Raw genomic sequence first — 24,881 nt, 5'->3', positions numbered from 1 at the left:
AGGTTCTACAGATCCATTTGACAAAAATTTGCCTCTCTAGGGCAGGAAACATTTAACTAGGGTGGTCCACTGGGCTTCCCTATAACTGCCCGATATTGGGACATGCCTTTAAAAAAAAAATAACCAAAGCTAGCCTTGCTCTGGCACATAGTCACCGAAGAATTTTTCTAATTTCATAGAAGTGATTAAAGCTGGAAATAATGAAATAGCTAAGTTGCTTTAGCTGCTTTCATATCACGAGCAGGATATGAATAACAAAAAGGTGACCCTAAAAGCATAAACGTTTAGTTCTCCCACAACATGTTAAAGCACAAGAGATATCTTAACGTATACAATGTTTCCTCAGCCGAGGAACCATGAGTTCTGAGCTGGAGAACCACAACAATCATTTCCTGATAAAGGTGAAAGCCTGAAAGAACGAAGGGAATAAAAAGGCACCATACAACGTACCACTTAGATTTGTAGCTCACTGACATTTCAGGCTGAAGTGATAGCCAATTGAAAAAAAATGTTTTTAGGACCGTTTCAAGTTGGTCTGCACATTGCATTGCAGGAAGTCATGGCCTGAAATGATGTGAGCATTGTTCCCAGTGGTGGGTGGGGACAGTGGCAGACATAAAGTGCCCTAAAGCCAGACTTCATGGGCCAGAGCAAAGCAAGGCCATACATTTGGGCACCTATTGCCTGCCATTATCCTGTGTTGCGGGCAATAATGCTATTAGCACCCTTTAGAGTGATATAAGTATTGTTTTAAAAGAAGGGGAACACAATCTACTGCCTGTGTCTCAGTGTCATGCAGGGTGCGCTGAGAAAAGCCAGTGGAGTACTTTCAAAAATTAAAAATTAATTGTCACAGGTGGCCCCGACTTTGTTGCAGCAGGTTTAAGAGGAATGGTTGCTCAAAGTGTCCAATAAATGAAACGGTTAGGAGGTTTTGGTAAAGTTCTATCTATGACAAGACTTTAAAAAGCCAACATTGGATGAACTGGGGGACACCACTTAGGTTGAGCATGAACTACCTAAAGGTTGGGTAGCAATGGCTGAGCAGCCAGCCTTAGGGCCTCATTACACGGTAGGCGGTAAGGGTTAACTGTCACCGGTAATGGTACCGGTAACCGTTAACCCTTACCGCCTTACTACGAGGTCCCTTCGTGGGTTGGAGAATTTAACGCCTGCTTTTTGCAGGTGTTAAAAACCAACCCGCTAAGGGACCTTGGTGCTAATTACGGCACCGCAAATTTGCGGTACCGTAATTAGCACCTTCCCCATTCCCATTATGCCCTATGGGGCAAAAATGGGAATGGGAAAGGGCAATGGGGGAAGGGGGAATTACCGCCCCACCAACCTTGGAATAGGGCGGTAATTCCCCTTTCCACCAAGGCGGTGCCGGTATTTTACCGGCATGGACCAAGGTGCTATTATCACCTTGGTCCAGCGCCTACCGTGTAATGAGGCCCTTAGTCTATGAGGGATGAGGGCTGTAGTGAGGCAGACATTACTCAGAGCATACACTTTGTTCAAGGAAAAACGTACACACTTGCAGTTATATACAAATACGCAGTTTATTTAATATACACTAAAGCTGGGAAATGTAAGTAAGGTAAGTACTATCTCACAATAGCATTAATCACAGAAGGAATACACTTAAGAACAGTTTTAAAAATAACACAAAGTAGCAGACACTTCTGAAACAAGTATGTAAACTTCAGACCAACTTGAATAACGTTAGTTAACCCCTGCGCAACCAATCTTAAGAAGTCCAACCCTATTCTAGGTGAGTTTCACAGAGTTAAGGTGGAAAACGGGGGTTGTAAGGAACTCATGGTGGCAACAGTAAAGACAGACACAATAGATCACAGTTCAAGGGTGTTTATTAAACTGTAACAATGGGTGAGAAAAACGCCTATGCTAAACGTAAATCTAAGATGGGATCAAGCCACAACCAACAAACCTATTGCCAATCTTTACCACTAATTTACTAAATAGTGTGTGATAATGTTCTCAAGAAAAGAAAGAAGTGTTCATCAAATGTTAAGTCAGGATCGTTTGGTTGGGTCTCATTGCCACACGTTTTTAGCACAGGACAAGGCAGGGCCTTGGACACAGCACACTCCTGGGCCTCACCAGCACAAGGTTATTGTTCCTTTCAACGATGCCGGGACCTTCGGTGGCCTTTCAATGATGCCGGGACCTTCAGTGGCCAAGTCTCTTTCCTGCAAAAGTCTCTTGCCTTAGAAGGTCAGCTGTACCAAATTAACAAACAAAAGTTCCTTTCATAATCTTTCACGTTGGGCGATTGCTCCTCGCCCCTTGGATCCCCATCAGCTGGGCTCTGATGCTTCTTGCTACATTAGCCTCCCTCAATCGTGTTTACTATGACCTTTCACTCAAAAACGTATCATTTAACAGTCTCGATTACCTCTTAACCAATTATCCATTGTGGACATCCCTCAGCCGGGTTCACACTTGTCGTCACAATGTTCTCGGGTATATTACTGTTTACCCCAATTCACAGATATCCCTCTGTCGGGCTCATATTTGCCATTTTTACAATTTGATCCGTTTTTTTCAATGTGTCAAAGACTTTCGAGTGCATGAGGGGTTTTGCTCAACCCTTGTAGGACCACTTCGACACTTCACACAGGCCTCTTGGCTCTTTTAGTTCCAACAAAACAACATAACCCAGAAAGGTTTCAGTCAGAGTACTTCGAATGAGTGCCTCCGTGAAGCTGGACCACTCTGCTTCTGAACCTATTCCTGGGGTATCTTTAAAGCTGAATTACAAAAGTTCTTTGTTCAACAAGGTTGCCGCCTGCAACCTGGCCAAGCACATTTTGGTTTTACTATCCGTCTTCGCCAACTCACCGGCTGTGCTGAGCAATTGGAGTTTCTTGTCTCAGGGGTCAAGGACAGCACCACGGTGGCAAGCTATTCTCCCTGCTTCGGTTATCAGTGCCATAGGGCCCAGTGCACCTGTTATGCAAGATTGTATGCAGTACACATAGGGTGCACTACAACAACCCTGACCTCACAGCAGTAGTAACCCAACCTTTGGTATAAGTCTGTACTGCACAGGTTGGTAGTGTGGACGAGTAGCCAGGCTTATCTCAAGAGGGGTCAACGTGAGTTGTAGGGGAGTTGCACAGAGGTTCACAGTGACAAGTATCCAAGCAAACAATTACACACAGGGTTTCTTGATAAAACAATTATTAATTTAATTATCAGTCAGTTAATGTAAGACTTCTTCAGAAGGGAGCACTGTAAAACGCGACACAAATATACTTCAAAATTACACAATCTCTTAGTTCAGAATCAGTAAATACCCATTTGGGATGGCATACAGCAGAGACCTACACCCACAGGTGACTTCAATTGCTAGGGTGCTGTTGACATTAAAGTATTAATGTTGGCATTCAGAATAAGTAAAGAGCAAGTAAAAATGAAAAGATTATTAGAGCAAACAAGTTACAACAAATATTTCTTAAGCAGGCAAATACTTTCAGATCCCCCAATAAGAGTCATTCAGTTAAAACAGGCTAAGCCAAAATCAATAGGCAAGAGTCTATATGGGCTGAAGCACTTCTTTGAAGGTAAGTAGAAAAGTCTTTGCACAATGTTTCACAAGTCTTTGAAGAAAAAGATGAATCAATGTAGGACCACAAGCTGTTAGACTTGTGAGCAGTAGAAGATGCAAGCAACTCTACGGCAAGAGTTAAGTTCTCTTAGACTTTGTACAGTACCTTTAAAATGAAGAAAAGATGCAGCAGATGACTCCTGTTCCTGTGCAGCTCTGCACATCTCACTGTTCCTGAGCCTCAGTCGTGGGGACAAGAGGGAGGACGTCGGGGGACACCTGCACTGCACTGGGATGATCAAAACTTGCAACCGGCAAACTTCACTGTCAGTGGCTGTTCAGTGTTTCAGCTCCTCGGGTCTACCGCAAATAGCAACACCGTGGTTCCTGGCTGTTGAGATGGACTTTCCTTGCTTCTGGGGTCCTGCACTCTGTTGAGGGGGCTCAGGCTCGGTCAGTCCTGCTTCCTGGGAGTCCGGAGGATCTTCCGGGAGCTCCGGGACAACTTAAAAGCAACGCACACAAACTGGTGTTCCTCTCCCTGGCTCTACGGCTTCCAACAGCAACTCTGTGGAAATTCAACCAGCTCCGAGATGGATGTTCAGGTGGCTTACTTTGGAGTTGATTGGTCCCACCAACTCAAGTGGAGAAGTCGCCCTTGCAGGGGCTTCTCTGTCGATGCAAACTTGGCGTTTTGGCACTGCAGCAGGGCTTCACCGGGCAAACGAATGGCCCAGCAGTTGCAGCCGGCGTCCTCTTCAAGTTCTTCTTTGGTTCCTTCGTCCAGTGGTCGACTCTGCCTTCCAAGCTAAAAGAATCACCTTTTGTACAGGTCTCTCCCTTTCAATCCAGCCTAGCTGTCAATCTCCCAGCAGGGTGGCTGTCCTTGCCAGACAGTCAGCCAGCCAATCATCACAGAGTGCATTTGGGTCTCCTAGGAGACTAAGCACAGGGAGTTTCGGGTACCTCCCTCACTTCCTGCCTACCCCAGACACCCTGGAGCCAGAGGCGGGCTTCACTCGTGAATCCTGCCAAAGGCAAAATGAACAAAGGGACCAAACCTGGTTTGGCGCACAGAGTAAATCTCAAGAAAGACCTTTCCACAATGAAATGGTGAAAAAAGACTGGGGCCATTTTGACAAAAATGGCACCCATGGGTGCTTTACCGCAGCTGCGAACGCACAACACCGTAGCAAAAAAGTAAACCACTGCCACCAGCCATTCGGTGAAGAAAGGGTAAGCTAAAATGGTACATGGGAAGTTAGACAAAAGGGGATACTAGGTAACGCCTCCAGCCCCCTACTGTAGGATAATGTGTGCTGGGTCTAGAAAGTCACAAATGTAAGTAAAGTCAATTTCACTTTACTGCTCTGGGAAACAGTAGTTTATCCCAGAGAAGGTATTTAAACCTTGGGGAAATCTAAGAGACTTCCATGTGTCACTGCACTAAAGGTGCTGTGTGCTATAATGTAAAAGATGATGCCTATGGAGTCTGTCAGACTCCACAACCAAAATAAACAGAGTACAAAAATGACATTAAAACACATGAGAGAGTGGGAAAAAGGATCTCACTCTCTACAGGTTAAAAAAAATCAAGTCCTCAAAATCCAGCAAAGTTGCTGGGGGTCTCTAAGGTAGAGGGAATTGGCACTTTTCTAAGAATTCTCCCTAACAGTGCTGTTGACACCTGTCACACCACATGCCAGCTGGACTTCCCGGTCTCACTAGCGGGTGAGACACCTTCAGGTTTCTCACAGGGTCCAGTGACCAAGGGCAAAGGAAGGAAAAAGCGCACAATGGGTTGTCCACCCGAATGTAGCTCAGAGTAGGCCTGGGAGGGAATGCAAGTACAGCTTAACTGCATAGGAACAACAAAGCAGGCACCAAGTAAGTACAAGGGTCAGAACAGTACCTGATCAGTGAAGACACTTACGCAGTAGGACGATCCCAGAGGAGAAGCGACAGCAGATCCCGGTTCGGGCTGCTTGGTCGTGGCGACTGAAGAAAAGAACTTGCAATGGATCAGACGGTTGCTCTCGGGTAGTTGGACGCCCAGCAGAAGATCTTCACAGCACTAACTCGATGACGCCATTTCCAAGGCTTGGTTGAAGGACGGTAGTCTTGCGATAGACTTTTCTCCAGTTCCCGTTCCTCGTCACAGCTGAGCGCACTTTCAGGAGCAGGATCCAGTCTCTGTAGTTCCAGGTGGATGTCTGCAACGTTTCGGGCGAAACCGCGCTTCAGTTGACGTTGCACTACAAAATGGTACAGGCCTCCGGGTATTGCTGAATTGCAGGCCGTGGAGGTCGCAGCTCTTCCAGAGAAGGCGCAAAATGCAGTTCATCTTGGGACTGGTTAGGCTGTGAGAAACTTAAGGGTATAAAACCACTGGATCCTCTTCTCAGGAGGCCAGGGAAGGCTATCGCTCTTCGATCCCAAACAGGGCTCAAGTCTAAGGTACACGCGGGTGGACGCAGTCCACCCACTTTTTTCAGAGGTTGGACTCGGTCCCCCCAGGTAAAATGAGAAACATTGAATGTCCTCTTTGAATTTATTAAATAAAGCCGACCTCACTGAACCGCAGTCGTCAGGTTTTCATGCCTGACACTTCACCACTGCAATATAACTAACTAAAGGTGAAATATTTAATTTCGGTACTGCAATTTCCAAGGAAAACAGTTGTATTTGTTCTTGGAGTTTAAAACATGCACACCTTTTAACGTTTTCAAAAACACAATTAGAAGAAAACATCCTCTTTTGGTTTTGTGTGTGTTGATTTTATGAAAGGCAAATGCCATTCATCCTGTGCAATTTGGGTGGTTATGTGAAGCCAATTTAAATGTGCATATTTCACCTTGATATGCTAATTTCTGGCGATGTCACATCCCATTGAGTTTGTTGCTGAGTCCCTGCACGTTAATTTTTAGGACTTGATCCATGATCCCAACCATGGGGGTGGAGGAGCGAAGGAGGATCACCTGGGTGGACAGTCATGTGACACTGGGATTGGGCTACCCCTAGAAGAGACATGGTAACCCCCCTTGTCCTGTTGAGAATCAACCAAACCCTCCCCCAACCTTTATAGGTTATTGTAAAGCTGCTCCCCTCCTTTTCCCACATATAACACTTGACAGTACTGAGACGAGGAAGAGGTAACTAAGAGTAATGAACACTACACTCTTTCACGATGTTAGTACTGGGACGCGGAAGATGCCTACAAAAAGCTACGAGGGTCAGGCATGTCCCTTTAATTATTTTCAGGCAAGGCTCAGAGATCCATACGTGCAGCCTGTCAAGGGGCTGCAGGTGTATAAAGAGAGACCAGTGCAGCAGATCAGGGAGGCCTGTGTGGGAGAGACCAGCAGGGGATCTTACTTCAGAGGAGGCAGCCTTGGTGGGACCGGACAAGGAGCCAGGACACCGGCAAATTCCCCAGAGGACTTGCGCAGCCCATAGCCAGTGGGTTATGTATGTATTGCAAGTCTGGGAGCCTCTGTGACAGTAACAGAGGATCTGCATCAGGAGCTGCAAGAGAGCACCAAGAAACAAAGGAGGTTGTCTGCGTATGGAAAGAAGCATTCCGATTGGCGGCGTGCAGAGGGAAACACGCGGCAGGCAAGCGGAATTCGAGAGGGTGTGCTTACCGGCTTTAGCGGTGAAGGAGAAGCAGACAGAACTACTGGAAGGAGACACAACAAGCTGGTGAGTGTTAGGGAGGACGCTCGAATACCGGAGCGCTCCTACAATTATGTATTGAATACAGAATTAAATGGAACTTTGAAATTGAGCGAAACCAATGCTGATTGAATACCGAATTGGATGGAACTTTAAAATTAAGCAGCATCAATGCTTATTGAATACCAAATTGAATAACACCCTGAAGTTAAGTATTACACGTGCTGAATGAGATAAAAACCTTCATGGGTTTTAGGCAAGATTATATGCAGTACCCTGTGGGAGACTGCATCAGCCTTGACCACCTGGCAATAGGTAACCCAACATTTGGTATAAGTCTGTACTACACAGGTTGGTAGTGTGGCTGAGCAGCCAGGCATATCCCAAGAGGGGTCAATGTGAGCTGTAGGGTTACACAGCCCTCCAGATAAGGTGTATTTCAGGCCTTTTTACACACAGAAATCTTGTCAATACGGCCCTTTTAATTCTTCCTTGTGTACCACTTACACGGGCTAATTATGGCAGCACCCCCATAAATCATGGACATAATGGTGACAGCCTAGCCAGCAGCAGGTTGCAAATCACTCTTTACTTTAGCAATCCACACGGTTCTTTGAAAGAAGCAACTGGGATGAGTCCTGGTCTGTTTAATTCTTTTAACACTCTCCCCTATTAGTGATTCTATAAAGATAATACTTTGAGTAATGAAAATGGGAATTTGTGTTTTGTTCACTTTGTTCAACTGCCTGCATTTTGTAGTTTACAGTGTTAAAGCATCTTGAATCATGAAAATGCTTTTCACTTTGCTTTAGGACACAGTATTGTGTAAAATGAAAATTGTCTTATATAACGGCTGCATTTCTGCTTCATTTTCCTCGGTCTTAATCCTCTTTAATGGAGGCAGGGCAGGTGCAGCAGCATGGGCATTTCATACTTTGTTTTCTTTTCATCACAGAAGCACAACATTTGCATTCAATGGCTTGGGGTTCTTTATGTATTTATTTATTTTGATATTAATAAAGCACACCGAACCCGTCCCAGCAAGCAGTTGTTTGGCTTTTGTGAGAAAGAAAAACTTTTTGGGTGTTCTATATGAAGATGTGTTTTTTAAGTTTTAAAATAGCATGCATGTGTGTGCATGAAAGGGCACTACACATCGTTTGTTTTCACAGAGAGCAAGAAATAGCTAGGCATGTGGCCTGAACTTTAGCTCCCTTTCCGACTACCCACCGCACTCAGGTATAATGGATACAGGTAGAAGAAGTGCTGTATATATTTTCAGTGGTATATAATATACCGATACCTCTCAACAGGAATATATTCAGGCAAAGTAGCCTAATCTATCAACAGAGCTGCTATACGCATGTCATAGCACAATGCCAAATATTCACAGCAGGGCTGATTGCATCACGCCCACATTTCTTCTTAGCAGGACTGCTATGTTTTGGGACAGGACCAGAATTTCTTAACATAGCTGCTGTTAAGAAAGTACCAACATGTGTTGACATTTTCCAGAGCAAGCTAAAGTACTGAGCAAGAACGGTGTTTGAGCTCTTCCCATCAATCTCCGACAGTTTTGGAAGATGGCACTGCTGTCATATACTTCAATCCCTTTTACCCCGTCTTGCGCTTTTCAACATTTCTGCTTCTCCCATGTCCGATTACTGAGCCCCACTACCAGAAATCTAGCACATTTCAAAGCCTCATTATGAATCTCCTGACTAATGTAGGATAGTCCAAACAGGCATAGTGCTTTTGAAAAGCCATTTAGGTCAGGCACGCCTCACATGGAACTGCCAGTTCACTACACCTATGTGCCTTTCAGTGTCAACAGCCTGTTGGGAAAGGCAGCTCAGTGGGTCAATAACCCTGCTGCAGAGATTACTGTGCAACCTATTAGTTCAAATCCTGTTGATAGCTGAGTTAATGAGTCTGCATTAGAGATATGCATTTAAGATGCAGGTAACATTCAATTGTAACAGAGTTGACTTAACATTCAACTTCTCAAAAGGTCTACACAGACATTTCATCTGGGATGCTCTACCTGTAATGGCTCAGAACACACAACTCATCAGTGCTGCTATACCTATGATCGCTCAGAACACAACTCTCCAGGGCTGCTATGCTTGTAATGGCTTAGAACACACGTCATCAGGGCTGCTATACCTGTGATGTCTCAGAACACTCAGCTTTTCATGGCTGCAATACTTGTAATGGCTCAGAACAGACATCTCATCTGGGCTGTTATACTTGTAATGGCAAAGAACACACAGCTCATATGGTAGTGGCATACATTGTTGGTTAAGCATCTGCATTCAAGCAAGTGCTGCATCTGGTCAGACAAACCTCTAACTCTATAATTCCCAGCCTAATGGCCAAAAGAAGGTTTGCACACATCTACAAAGGAGTACTCCATGGTAAAGCTGCACTAGATTTTCCAATAGAAAAGGCTTATTCAGCTTTTTGAATATGTATTGGTGCTATGCTAAAAGACAAACAGAAAAACGGTAGAGGAAGAGCAACTCTGGACCTAATCAATACAGGAGAACAAAGGTGGGGAGGGGGATGGGGGTGAAGGGACAGAGAATATACTAGACAATCCAAAACAGGAATTTCAGCAACAGGAAGAGAGAGCAATGAGCTATATGATAGGAAAACAAAGAAAGTGTGAAGGGAAACAGTTAATAATAGGACAAACACACAATAGGAGTGAGGGATACAAGCAGAGCAAGAGAGACATTTAGAGACAGTAAAATAAAACACAGATCAACAGCTAGTGGGGAGAGATGGAAAAAGAAATGCAAGACTAGAGAAGGGCCGGCCAACAGCATAAGAGACAGTGCAAGACAGATAATCAAAAGGAGTAGCCACCACAACTGAGAAAATGAAAGAACAGATATAGCCAGAGAGTAATCACATGAGAGAGGAAGAGGAGTTATATCAATTGATACAGCGAGATATAGGAGGGAAACAGCAACAATAGAAAACAGAGATGGGAGAGGCAGAGTGACAGAGAACCGACCGCAAAACGTGGCATTGCAACGCTTAAGGGTGAGAGGCAGAGCGTCAGAAAGTGAGAGACAGTGGAAACCGAATAGCAAAGGGAAGGAGAGATGGAGCACAAACATGGAGTGGCTATCAAGCAGGTAGTGCCAGGCAGCAACAGTAGGACCAAGGGGCAGAGAACTGATGCTGGCAGAGTGAGGGGCTTGATTTATGAATCACCTAGTGTAACTAGCTGGCATCTGTAGTAGCCCTTAACAGAGTTTGTGCCCAAGTATCATGAAGATGAGCTGGGTAGTATGCATCTACAAGGTTCTTGTGTGGGGAAAATGTTTTTCACAGATGCAAAACATTATTTAGAACCACTTTGAAATACCGCTGTTTTCTCACTAATATTTTTGAACAAAGTTTGAATTTTAAGCACAAATTGGATAGTTGTCAGACACGTTGTACTCTTGCGAAGGTGGAAACTAATTTTTACTCTCTTGAAATTGGATTTACTCTCTAATTCTAAATATTAGGAGTAAAATACTCTCACTCGAAAATCCTATCTGGAGCACTGGGGTTATAACAGATCTACAGTGACAGTTATCCAAATAAACACTTACAATGAAGGTGTCTTGATTAAACAATTATTTATTAATTAATTTAACAGTCTGTTGAATAAGCCTTCTTTAAAAGGGAGCAAATGTATGTAAGACAAAAATACACTTCAAAATACACACTCTCTGTTTCAATAAATCAGTAGATACCCATTGGGGATGGCACAAAGACATTTCCTACACCCTCAGGTGACTTAAATAACTAGAACACTGTGGACATTGATATATCACTGGCACATTTAGAGCAATACTAAGTTTGGTGTCAAAGAAAAGGTTTTAGGGAATAAAACAAAGCTTAACAAATATTCTTAAGTAGGTAATACTTTTGAACCCTCCAATGCAAAGTAAATTAACCCTTTCCTGAGGGAAAGGTTAAGCACAAAGTCAGAGGTAAGAAGAATCTTTCAGGGAGCCAGGACAGCCAATGTTAATTTAGCAAAAGTCTAGGTGAGCTGAAGCACTTCTTGCAGGTAGGTAAAAAGTCTTCCACAATGTTTTAGAAGTCTTTGTAGAAAATGAAATCACTCTAGGGCTACAAGCTGCAAGGCTAGTGAGGGGCAAAGCTGCAAACAACTCTGCAAAGCCAACCAAGTCAAGTCTCAACTGTGAGTTAGCAAGGCTACACAACAAGAGGTAAGTCCCCTTAGTTTTACAGTACCTTTGGTTTGAAGAAATTGGTTACAGCTGTAGGTATGCGGATCCTGTTGTTCCGGGGCCTCAGTCTGGGGGCAAGAGGGAGGACATCTTGGGACTCCTGCACTACGAATGGAAGGTCAGCGGCAGCAATGGGCAAACTTCAGATCAGCAGCACTTCGCGGTTTCAGCTTCTCGCGCCTCTCTCAAATAGCCCCACTGCGGTTATCGGATACCACTATGGACTTTCCTCGCATCTGGGGTCCAGCACTCTGTTGAGGTGCCTCAGGCTTGGTCAGTCCTGCTTCATGTGTGTCCAAAGGATCTTCCTGAAGCCTGGGTCTGATTTAAAGACACTCACTCGATTCTGGTGTTCCTCTCTCTGGCAATCGGTTCCTGCAGCAGCAATGAAAGTACAGCCATCTCCGAGAGGATTTCCAAATGAGCTTGTCTTGGGGTCGACTGGTCCTACCACCCCAAGGGGAGAAGTCGTCCTTTGCAGGGCTTCTCTAGTCGAGGCAAATTTGGAGCTTCAGCCCTGCAACAGGGCTTCACCAGGCAAACCAACGGTCCTAGAGTTGCAGCAGGCGTCTCTTCCAAGTAGTTATTCGGATTCCTTCGTCCAGTGGTCGACTCTGCCTTCCAAGCAAAAAGCCTCACCTTTTGTACAGATTTCTCCCATTCATTTGCAGCCTAGTTGTCAATCACACAGCAGAGTGGCTGTCCTCCAAGCACAGCCAGCTGGACAATCACCTTTGGGTACATTCCGGTAACCAAGGGGATTAAGCACAGGGAGTTTCGGGCACCTCCCTCACTTGCTTCCCCTGCCAGACACGCTGGAGCCAGAGGCAGGCTTCCCCAGTGAATTCTGCCAAAGACAAAATGAATAAAGGGACCAAACTTGGTTTGGCGCGCAGAGTAAATCTCAAGAAGGACCTTCCCTACAAGAAATGGTGAAAAAAGAAGAACGGGCCATTGTGACAAAATGGGCACCCATGGGTGCCTTACTGCAGCTGCCGAAACATGTTAGGGGATGCATGTGGTCCTGTGCAGAAGGGATGTGACCTAGCAGTTTGGGATGGACTGCCCCTTTTGGGGTGGAACAAAGTCTGATTTGCATACAGTCTTTCCCCTTCTGGAATGGCTTGGCAGGCGAAGAACGGTGGTCTGGAGGGTTGCCCAGAGCAATGCCAGTGGTTAAGATTCAATTTAAACCTTACAGCCATCCGCTCTTTGTTTTTGCTAGTTATTGAAGTCACCTGAGGGTGTATGAAGTGTCTGTGTGCCATCCCCAATGGGTATCTACTGATTTATTGAAACAGAGTGTGTATTTTGAAGTATATTTTTGTGTTACATATATTTGCTCCCTTCTAAAGAAGGCTTATCCAACTGATTGTTAAAATCAATAAATCATTGTTTAATCAAGAAACCTTAGGTGTAAGAGTTTATTTGGATAATTGTCACTGTGAACCTCTATGTTATAACCCTACAGCTCACATTGACCCCTCTTGGGATAAGCCTGGCTGCTCAGCCACACTACCAACCCGTGTAGTACAGACTTATACCTAAGTTTGGGTTACATATTGCCAGGAGGCCAAGGCTGGTGCAGTCTCCCACAGGGTACTGCATACAATCTTGTTTAACAGAGTGCATCATTGTGGAAAGGCTGAATCTGTCCAAAACTGTGCTGAGCCCTTAAGGACACTCCAGAAATCCGAGCCAACTTGCCCAGACCCCCTCACCAGAGTGTGGGACTGCAGGAAGCGAAGACTGACCGGGGGATCTGTGTCCTTTGTCTGTGCCGCTGAAAAGGCACCAAAACCGCAGAGTGAACCAAGAAGGTGCTGAAAGTCGTGCTACAAGTCCTCCCTTGAGACTGCTGCTGAGGGACACTGTCCATTGTCCTGCCTTTCGTCACCAGACCAAGATATCCGGAGGTCGGTTCCAGGGCTGCCACATCGTGGAGGAGCCAACACGAACACTTTCTTCAAACCAAAGGTAATGTGGGGAAAAAGGTATTGCTTACCTGATTCCAAGAAGTCTCTCCAAAGCGTTGTAGTGCACGTAGAGGTGTCCAGGGCAACCTCTCACCTCTGACCCAAGCTGCTGCTTGTTTCCCCTTTTCGAGTCCGTTTTTAGGTCTCCTTTGTTAGTTGCTAACTTGCTTCTTCAATAACTTTAGACACTGGAAGAAATCCACAGGAACTCTTCCTTATTCGCTGTTTGCCAAGACTTCAAGCCCTCTCCGAACTGCATTTAGCTAGGGTTGCGTTTTTGGACTTTAAAGACTTGCCAGGTGAGGAAACAGTCTCTAGAACCTTGAACTAAGCTCATGTTGCACTAACCACTTATTTTCCTCCCTTTAAGTGAATTTTCTATGTGTTTGCAGAGTAAATGCATTACTGTATAACCTGTTAAAAACTGCATGAGTGCGCAATTACCGATAATACAATAACCTTGTATTTTCCCTTTCTAATGTTGCTTCAAATGTAACTGCGAACATAAACAAAAGTGAAAGTGCCCTTTGAAGTGTATTATCTAGTATTCCTAAGTGTTCTACCATAAACGTCTGAAGTATTTAGAGTGATTCTGGTGTAAATATAATAAATATATATCTTTTACATAAATATATGTGCAAGTACTTCTTTGTTGTGGCTGTCTAACTAAGATTCAGAGTACTGTAAGAAAGGCATGGTATCAAAGCAAGACAGACACAGTTCAAGGGTGTTCATTAAACTGTAAAATGGGTGAGATAAATGCCTAATCTAAACCTAAATCTAAGATGGGAGCAAGATACAACCATCAAAAAATAATAATACAGTCCTAGTAGAGTCTAGTCAAATAATAAGGGCCTATACCAAGAAACCTATTGCCAATCCTTACCGCTATGCTAAAAAATAGTGTGGGATAAAGTTCACAAGAAGTGTTCACAAAATTATAAGTCAGGATGTTATGGCCGGGGACTCCCTTCCCCATGTTTTTAGCACAGGACAAGGCGGGACTCCTGAGCACAGCACACTCCTGGGCTTCTCTGGGACAAGCTCACAGTTCTTTCTCTATATCAGGGCCTTCTGTGCCCAAGTCTCTTCTAATGCAAAGTCTCTTGCTTCAGAGGGCCTGATATGCCAAAACAAAAATTCCTTTGGTTAACCTTCACATTGGGTGATTACCCTTCACCCTTGGATCCCCTTCAGCCGGGCTCCGATCTTTCTCTCACTCGTTATCCTCCCTCAATCGGGCTCAGACCAACCATTCACTTTGGACATCCCTCAGTCGGGTTCATACTTGTCACAATGTTGTTCACTTAGCTTCTTCAAAACATTTCTCTTGAACCCTCAGTCGGGTTCACGATTGCCTTTCAATCAAGTTCCTTATTTATAATATTCAAAAGTCTCAATGTCTTTTTAAACAACCACCTTTTAGTATGGTCCCCCTCATCCAAGCTCACCTTCCACAGCACTGCCAACTTTAAACAAAGACTTACAGAGGGCGATCACATCTGGCTGGGTGACTATTAGCCTATGGCAAGGGCGTGTTTATTCACAATTACCAGTTTGCACTGTGTTCCCCTCCGTCGGGAGCAAACGCCTGTTTCACAATCCCTCAGTCAGGTTCACAATTCTACAATTGTCAAAACTTCTACAATGTGTCAAGGACTTTCAATTGTACAAGGGGTTTTGCTTGCCTGTGTAGGACAACCTTGACACCTCACGCGGCCTGCCCTAAGGCCTCCTGGTACTTGTAGTTTCTTTACCCTTTTAGTTCAGCCCAGTCTCTTTGTTCAGAAAAGGGGTACCAGTCAGAGATCTCCAAACAAGTGTCCACGTGGCGCCGGATCACTCTACCTCTGGTACCAAGTTCGTTCACGAAATACCTCTGTCTCTTAACCGTTTTAATGTTGCAACTGCAACCTTGAGTCTAACACAGTCCGGCCAGCTATCAGGTTCTTCAGACTCGCTGGCATTCCTTTTGCTGCTGGCGTCAAGGACGGTACCACGATGGCAACCGCATCTCCCCGCCCTGGCTATCAGTGCAGGAGGGTTCCATGTACTGCTGACATCCGTCACACCATTCGCCAGCTGCGATTCCTGGTTTATGTTTCTTTTGCCAGAGGCTTCGCGGGTCTGGGTTGAAAAGGGCAAGGGCAACTCCCTCCTTGACATCCTTTCAGGTCTCGCCGCCTTTCTTCTCCGTTTGAACTGCCGTCCTGGAATAGCTGTCCCCTCATGCGTTCCAACTTGCTCGGCGTGTGCTCTTGTGCTTTGCCTTTTATCCCTATGGGGAAGGGAAAGGGCAGTCAGGTGTGTGTAGTTGTCGTCAATTGCCTGACACTGCCTGACCCTTGCGTTGGGACATGTCAGGTAAACAACTCCAGTATTAGTCCGTTGTCGCTCACAGGGTGAGAAAGTGTTAGTGTTGGAAAAGGTGGGGGGCGTGTAGAGTTTCTAAATATCTTACTGTACAGGGTGGGGAAAAGGTGTCATAGGAAGGGGATACCTCATCTCATCCTTCAGTGTCCCACTTCCACTCCCCGAAGACCCCTCTTCCTGGATCCAATAGCGATGGCCCTGTCCTGGCCACCTGGATGACAGATCCCGAGGACTAGTAAGTGAGACACATTCGGGTTTCTCACAGTATTTAACTACAGCTCACATCTTCCTCTTAAGATAAGCCTGAATGCTCTGCCACACTACCATGGTCCTGAACTTGTACAGACAGATACTAAGAGTTGGGGATCTACAAGCATAGCTTCCTAAAGTCTTACTGCTAGTAGGACTTTAGGAAAACTCCCCTAACAGTCGACTTAACTTTCACCTCAGGAACCTCAACTTTTATTTGGTTTTGTGCCACACGCCTCTGCAAACTCTCTCAGCAGTTTACTGAAAGTGGCGGGTGGCTGTCCAACGAGGACAGCCAGTCCCCTCCCCAGTGGAACTGGTTCCATTCAGGCGAATACCTCCTCCCCCACTTCCTGTCTCCCTGCCCAGACATACTGGAGCCTAGGTGGGAGCGCCCAAGGGTTCCTGCCAAAGGCAAAACACACACACAGACCTCCCCTCCCCAGAATGGTAGAAGAAGGGCTCACAAAGAACAACCCTGTTAGAAATGCAAAAAAACAAAGGAGACACCATGTTAGAACATAGGTGACCCTACTGTGCATAACCGAGACTGTGAATACAGTCTGCAGTAGAAAAAAGCACAATAGTTGGTAGAACACGTCCACTGCCACTAGCCATTACTATAGGGTTGTACATGTGACTAAAAAGTCACATGAGTAGACTTTTGCCCTCCTCCAATGCCCCACCCACACTCACAAGAAACAACAAAAATATCACACTAGAGAAACTCCTCCCGCTACTCCAACCCATCATCGACTTCTCACCCACCATGACCAACCCTACTGAATTAGTAGATTTATACAACACAACTATCCTTAAGGCCATAAACACCATAGCACCACTCAAGCTTCGTAAAGCCAAACCACGAGCACACCTCAATTCCTGGTTCACCCCCAAACTAAAAACACTCCGCAAAGCCAAAAGACAAGCTGAATTAGCATGGAAACAGTCACCATCCACTATTAATAAGACATCCTACGCACTGGCATAGAACATCTATAAATCAGCCATCATCCAGTCTAAAAAAAACATGTACAATGAAAGAATCAGCAACGCCAAATCTAATACCAAAGAGCTCTTCAATATCCTGAGAGAACTCGAATCACCCTCCCCCATTCCAGACACTTGCAACAAAGACATCCACTGGTGCACGAACATCCAGGAAGCACTCCTAGGCAAAATTGCCACGCTACAAGCCAAAATCCTGACAAAGAAAGAAAGCCTCACCCTCTCCGATAACACCACCCCCTCTACACACACCCACACCACCCCCCAAAATGATGACAATAACCTCTGAGTTTTCCACCATAACCATTAAAGAGGTTGAAGAAATAATCTACTCTCTTAAACCGTCCAAATGCCAAGGCGACACTTGCCCAGCCCCTATCATTAAAGATGCAGCCAAACAACTTGCTCCCTTCATCACCTCCCTCATCAACGCATCTTTCACCTCCAACATAGTGCCCAACAACCTCAAGGACTCCTGGGTTCTTCCTTTACTTAAGAAGCCCACCCTTGACCCTAATGTCCCCACCAACTACAGACCCATAACGACTGTACCCTTCCTACTAAAAATCCTCGACAGAGCTGCCTATCTCCAGATACAGAACCACCTTGAGAAAAATAACTTACTAGGACTCAGACAATCAGGATTCCGCCCCAAACACGGCACTGAGACCGCCCTGATTGACCTTAAGACACAGATGGACAACATTAAAGACAATGGTAAACTAGCCCTCCTTCTCCTCCTTGACTTATCGGCCGCCTTCGACCTGGTCAACCACGACATCCTCTGCAAACATCTATCCTCAGCAGCCAAATTTTCAGATAACGCCAACGCATGGATCCATTCCTTCCTTAACAACAGATCCATGAGAGTCTTCGCACCCACAGCCTCTGCCATCCCAGCCCCAGTCACTTGCGGTGTCCCCCAGGGCTCCTGCGTCCCCACCACTCTATACAATGTATTCACGAAACCCCTCTTTGACATACTGGACCGCTTGGGTGTCATCTACACCAACTACGCAGATGACACCCAAATACTGATCCCTTTAACAGGCGACTACTCCACCGACCTCACTGCTCTCAACAACATTTATTCCATTATCCAAGAATGGATGGCCAAGCATGGCCTATGCCTTAATGACGACAAGACCGAGCTTCTTCTCCTAGGTTCCCAACCCAGACTTAATAAACTCGACAAACTCTATCAAGCATTCACTATAGACGGCAATAACATCATCGTCTCTAACAGCGTCAAAACCCTAGGAATCTACCTCGACTCCTCCCTCACACTGACAAGACAGATCAATTCCATCTCATCAGCCACTGCTTACACTTGTAAACTCATCAATGCCAGCAGACCTTACCTCTCACCATCCAACTGCATCACCTTAGCCAGAGCGCTAGTCCTTTCCAAAGTTGACTACTGCAATGCGCTATACTTGGGAACCAGTCAGAAAAACATCAACAAACTACAAGTCATACAAAACAACGCCTTGCGAGCAGCCCTGAACATACCCAAACATGAACACATCTCGGACGCCAGACGCACCTGCCATTGGCTATCCATACCACAAAGAATTGAATATAAAACCATCTCACTCACACACAAATGCCTAGCTAACCAAGCACCCAGATACCTATCCGACAACCTCAAGCACCACACCCCAGCGCGCCCTACCAGATCAGCTCAAACACACTGCTTAAATATCCCAAGATTTAAGCTCCAAAAAGCAGGTGGCTCCAGCTTCCCCGTGCTTGCCTCCAAACTTTGGAATTCACTTCCACTCGAGCTGAGATCAGAACCGTCCTTTCACAGATTTAGACACAACACCAAAACTTGGCTTCTATCCAAAGAAACTGCCTAGCCCTACCTCACTAGCATGCACCAAGACTGTAAATTTGTAAATATGTAATTGATTTGTACATTTCTGCTGCATTATTCTTGTTGTATTCATTATTCTTGTTGTATTCATCGCAAGCGCCTGGATGCCCTAGGGCCAGGCGGCGCTATACAAATAATAAACTAAACTAAACTAAACTAAGGGGGATACCAGGTATCTCCTAAGCACTGCACATAAGGTGGTCTGTGCTAATCTCTCATGGTATAACGTTTTAGGGATGATCAGTGGGCATTGAAGGAGAACCTGCCCTAGGATGGTGGAAGTTATGTTATGCTATGTTATTTTGCACTTGTATAGCACCTTATATACCATTGGTATGGTCTGAAGGCGCTGGTAGGTTGAACGCCCTTGGGAACCGAAGTTCAGATCAGTAGAGAGAGTAGAGAGAGTCAAAGGTGCATGTGAGCACCGGGTATGTGTGCAGCTCGTGCGGTATTCGTGTAATAGCTGCTTCTTACCGGTAGGTGTGGTGGTTGAGAGATCAGGAGAATGTGTTTGTTCTGGTGGGTTTTATCCAGAACGGCTGTGGCTGCGTTAGGCCTGAGGAGAACGCCTGGCTGGGGGGTGTGAAACCAGCAGTGTTTACTTAGAATGATGTGCAGTGAGCGGCAGCTGTTGGTATGGGAACAGTTATACCGAATGGTGTCATAGTATCTCTGTGTTCTAGTTGAGTGGTGATGTAAAGAGGAAAGTAAGCGTGATGGTGTGATATGATGGGTTATATGCTCTTTAAACGCTCTCTGCATTCTAAGCCATACTATATACATCATGCAATTCTATGCGCTCCAGTCCGTCCAATACTCCTGTCTGCCACGCGCGCTCTCGTCTGTCCCGCACATGCAGTCTTGACCACCCCACGCATACCCTCTTGTCCGCCCCACGCATGTACTCTTGTGCATACCCATCCGCTCCATACACTCATCCGCTCCATACATTCATCCGCTTCATCAACACATCCGCTCCCTACACTCAGCCCCTCATACACTCATCCACTCCATACGCTCATGTGCTCTGTACATCCGCCAGGTTTGTATATTCATCTGCTCCGGCGATCTACACACTCTCCGCACTTCCGCATTCATCCACTATCCACACTCGTGGGCTCTTCATACTCGTCCGCTCCACATATTCATCTATTCTACACACTCATCCAGTTTGTGCTCATTCGTTCTGCATATTCGTCTGGTTTGCGCATTCCTGCATTCTACTCGCTTCTCTGAGATTTACGCACTCATCCGCTCTATGCACTCCCCCTCTCTACCTCCTCTGTACACACTCACCCTCTCTGCGCACTCATCCCCCTCTGCGCACTCATCCCCCTCTGCGCACTCATCCGCTACATGCACTCATCCACTCTGCACACTCATCTCCTCTGCACACTCATCCCCTCTGCACACTCATCCCCTCTGTGTGCTTTTCCATTTCACGCACTCGTCCGCTCCATGCACTCATCCCCTCTGCACACTCATCCCCCCTGCACACTCTTTCCCTCTGCACACTCTTTCCCTCTGCGTGCTCATCCTCATCACGCACTCGTCCGCTCCATGCACTCATCCCCTCTGCACACTCATCCCTTCTGCACACTCATCCCTTCTGCACATTCATCCCTTCTGCACACTCTTTCCCTCTGTGCGCTCATCCTCATCACGCACTCGTCCGCTCCATGCACTCATCCCCTCTGCACACTCATCCCCTCTGCACACTCATCCCCTCTGCACACTCATCCCCTCTGCACACTCATCCCCTGTGCGCTTTTCCATTTCACGCACTCGTCTGCTCCATGCACTCATCCCCTCTGCACACTCATTCCCTCTGCACACTCATTCCCTCTGCACACTCATTCCCTCTGCACACTCATTCCCTCTGCACACTCAACCCCTCGGTGCGCTCATCCGCATCACGCAGTCGTCCACACCATGTACTCATCCCCTCTCCGCACTCATCCGCTTTAAGTACTCGTGTTTTTCGCACATCCAGCAGCAATATCCTGTTCTATATATTCATCTCATACACTCATCTGTTCTATACGTTCATCTGCTCGGCATACTCATCTTCTCCCTTTACTCATCTGGTCCATGCATCCAGTCGCTCCATACACCCATGCGCTGCATATACCCATGCGCTCCATACACCCATGCGCTCCATACACCCATCCGCTCCATACACCCATCCGCTCCATACACCCATCCGCTCCATACACCCATCCGCTCCATACACCCATCCGCTCCATACACCCATCCGCTCCATACATCCATCCGCTCCATACACCCATCCGCTCCATACATCCATCCGCTCCATACATCCATCCGCTCCATACACCCATCCGCTCCATACACCCATCCGCTCCTTACACACATCCGCCCCATACACTCATCCTTCCTATACACACATCCGTCATATACAGTCTTCCGCCCTATACACTCATTCTGCTCTATACACTTATTTCGCTTTATACACTCATTTCGCTCTATACACTCATGTGCTCTATAGACCCAACCATTCTATACATTCATCTGCTCCGGCTATCTACACACTCTCTGCGCTTCTGTATTCATCCGCTATCCACACTTGTGCGCTCTACATACTCATCCGCTCCACATACTCATTTGTTCTACACACTCATCCGGTTTACGCTCATCTGTTCTGCACATTCATCAGGCTTAGGTATTCCTGCGTTTTACTCGCTTCACTGTGTTTACGCACTCATCCGCGCTACACGCTCGTCCGCTCTACACACTCATCCGCTAAATATGTTTATCCATTCTATACACTCATCCGATCTACATTTTCATTCGATTTCCACATTCATTCAAACTATATAGTTATCTGTTCTTCCATTCATGCATTCATCAACTCAGCGTATCTGGTTCACCTGCCTCATCTATTCTAACTATTTCATCCATGCCATTCACTTTGTTCACTCATCGTGCAATTCTGTCTATTTCAGGAGTTTAAATCTCGTTACTGATTCCGTACGATTTACTCTTATTAACCAGTTCACTGCTTTGATCTACTTTATTTGTTTAATTCTGGTTGTCCTTCTAGTTTATTTTGGAGATTATTGGCTGTCAATTTCTTGCATCAGGTAGTTTGTTGGATTGGTATCATTGAGTTGCTGTTAGTCTGTTTGGGTTATTTGGTACAGGTTGGTTTTTAGGGCAAGAGCCAGGTTTTCAGCAGTTTGCGGAAAGACGTTAAATCCTCGGTTAGGCGGATTTGGGGTGGGAGTGAGTTCCATAGCGAGGGCGCCAAGGCAAAGAATGATGATCCACCTAACCTGACTGAGTTTGTCTTTGGTATGACTAGGAGGCCGGCTGAGCTTGATCTCAGGGTGCGAGGGGGGTGATAGGGTTTTAGCTTGTCTTGAAGATATTGAGGTCCGCAGTGCTCGATGGGAGATGCATAAGGTTTTGAAGGTCACCCTTTGGGCTACTGGGAGCCAGTGCAGCGTCTTAAGGGCTGGGGAGATGTGGTCTCTTGGGCCGAGCGCGAGTAGCAATTTGGCAGCCGCATGTTGTGCCCTTTGGAGTTTATTCAGTTGGTACGCGTGGACTCCGAGGTATAGGGGGTTTGCGTAGTCCAGTCTTGATATAACGATTGATTGGACTGTCGAGAGTCTGTTGGGAAAGGAGAGATATGGAAAGATGCGCCTAAGGGTTTTAAGGTGGTAGTGGCAGGACTTTGAGACGTTGTTGACTTGGCGCGAGAGTGTTAGATCAGAGTCAAGGGGGCATCCAAGATTTTTCACTGAGTTGGAGGGGGTCGGTGAGTTGCCCATGGCGGATGGCCAGGGTAGCGGGTGCGGAAGAAGTTCTGTGTTGCCACATACCATGATTTCCGTTCTGGAGGGGTTTAACAAGAGGTGGCTTTGGGACATCCAGAGTTCTATGTCAAGGAGGCAGGAGGCTAGGTCAGGTCGGGAGTTGGGTTTTGAGTTCAGGTGTTTTAGAATTAGTTGAGCGTTGTTGGCGTAGTTGTAGCACAGGATGTTGTGTGAACGAATTATCAGTGGGAGGGTGATCAAGTAGAGATTGAATAGGAGGGCAGATAGGCATGCTCCTTGTGGGACTCCTGTGTCGACTGGTCTGGCTTGGGAGGTATAGGTGGAGTGTATCGTTATTTGGTACCTATCTTTGAGAAATGAAGCTATCCATTTAAGAGCGGTTCCACAGATTCCTGGGGAGTGGAGGCGGTCTAGGAGGATTGAGTGGTTGATTGTGTCAAAGGCGGCGGTTAGGTCAAGCAGCGACACGGGGAGTTGCACAGGCCGCTAGGCTAGAGCGGCAGCAACAAAAGCACCAATCAGGGCAGGGTGGGCGGGATGGGAGGCGGGGAGGGAGAGACGACCAGGAAGTGAGTTGTGTGATGGTTCTACACCGAAATGAAACACATGATGGAAATTAAGAAAAGGGAAAACATCCCAGTACTATTGCACACTACAATAAACCTGTGTTCAAAGAAATAGATGTTGCAAACGGCTACATTAACCGAATGAGTAAAGAATAACTCTGAGCAAAGCTGCTAGAGGTCAAGTTGGATACCAGGGAAGTGAAGGATGTTCTAAAGAAGAGGCTGACGAGCTATTACAAAAAGCATATGCTGAATCACATCTTCTAGGACTCCAGAAACCCAGACTCCTATTACGACTACATCTGTGTCATAGACTTCAAGGGAACTTGTGAATAGGGCAACCCTTCAGTCTACATACATGAAATAATTGAATTCCCCATCGTGTTGTTGAATACTCACACCCTGGAAATAGAGGATACCTCTCAACAGTATGTGAAGGCAGAGATAAAACCTGAACTATCAGATGTTTACACTAAACTTACTGGCATTACACAGGATATTGTAGATGCAGCAGACTCCTTTCCTCGGGTTCTCCAAAACGTAGTTGACTGGATGAGGCAAACGGAACTTGGTATAAAATATAAATATGCCACTCTGACAGATGGATCTTGGGATACGAGTATAATATGCAGTGTCATACCAGCCAGCTCAAGTACCCTCATTTTGCAAGAAAATGGAATATACAGAAAGCTTATGCCAATTATTACAAAGTCCCACACATACTAAATTGATAATGATGATGATGATGGAGAAGCTAGCGATGAGCTATGATGGGCGGCCACAAAGCGGACTGGATGATTCACAAAACATTGCACAAATTGCTATACACATGCTTCGGGATGGCTGCGAGTTGCGTGAAAATGATTGAACGCATGCAGGGCAGCTAATGACCGTTGCTAGCTCTTTACCTATAGGACAAGCCCCAATATCACAAAGTTCTCATGTTAAGACCTAGAAATTGACATTATCGAGTTAGATTGGATTGAAAGGGTGCCCTGTCTAGAAGAATTCTGTCAAAAACAGGCCTGAGGCAGGGGTACGTTCTGTCCCCCCTGCCTCTTTAATTTGTATGTATCCGATATTAATTAATATTTGACAACTGCAGCTTTTATGACTCTAAAACTGGGCGATCGGAAGATTTCATGGATAGCATGTGCAGATGATTTCCTGCTTTTTGATAATTCTAAGGTTGGGTTGAGGAGACCCAGCATATAAGCCTTTTCAGCATATGCAGAGGACAATAGCCTCCAAATAAATCCGTCCAAAACTAAGATCCTGACTTTGTTAAGGAGCAGGAAACGTGGGAATGCAGTACGGTCATTTGATAACACTAGTCTCAAATCCACTGCTAGCATGGACTATTTGGGATTCAATTTTTTTTACCCTCAGCCAGTGTTTCGGAATGTACACCATGTGGGTGAGACCTGTGGCGAGGGGCCGGGAACGGTGTGGGGCTGCGGGTGTGATGAGAGCTCCAAGACGCAAGATGGATCGCTCTCGGGTCCTGCGGCGGCGCCGA

General features: G+C 46.0%; 1 protein-coding gene and 1 pseudogene across 4 annotated transcripts in view; one reads left to right on the top strand and one right to left on the bottom strand.

Moving 5' to 3' along the window:
• MTOR (mechanistic target of rapamycin kinase) overlaps positions 1-24,881 on the bottom strand; it is a 2,476,747-nt gene that overhangs the window by 2,096,923 nt on the left and 354,943 nt on the right. The window lies entirely within an intron of this gene.
• Positions 357-24,317, top strand: LOC138473501 (3'-5' exoribonuclease 1 pseudogene; annotated as a pseudogene).

The sequence above is a fragment of the Ambystoma mexicanum genome, chromosome 8, assembly GCF_040938575.1.
Source record: "Ambystoma mexicanum isolate Mex_15411 chromosome 8, UKY_AmexF1_1, whole genome shotgun sequence".
Taxonomy (NCBI): domain Eukaryota; kingdom Metazoa; phylum Chordata; class Amphibia; order Caudata; family Ambystomatidae; genus Ambystoma; species Ambystoma mexicanum.
Note: the sequence above shows the minus strand (reverse complement) of the source record. Positions and strands in the feature narration are given on the sequence as shown.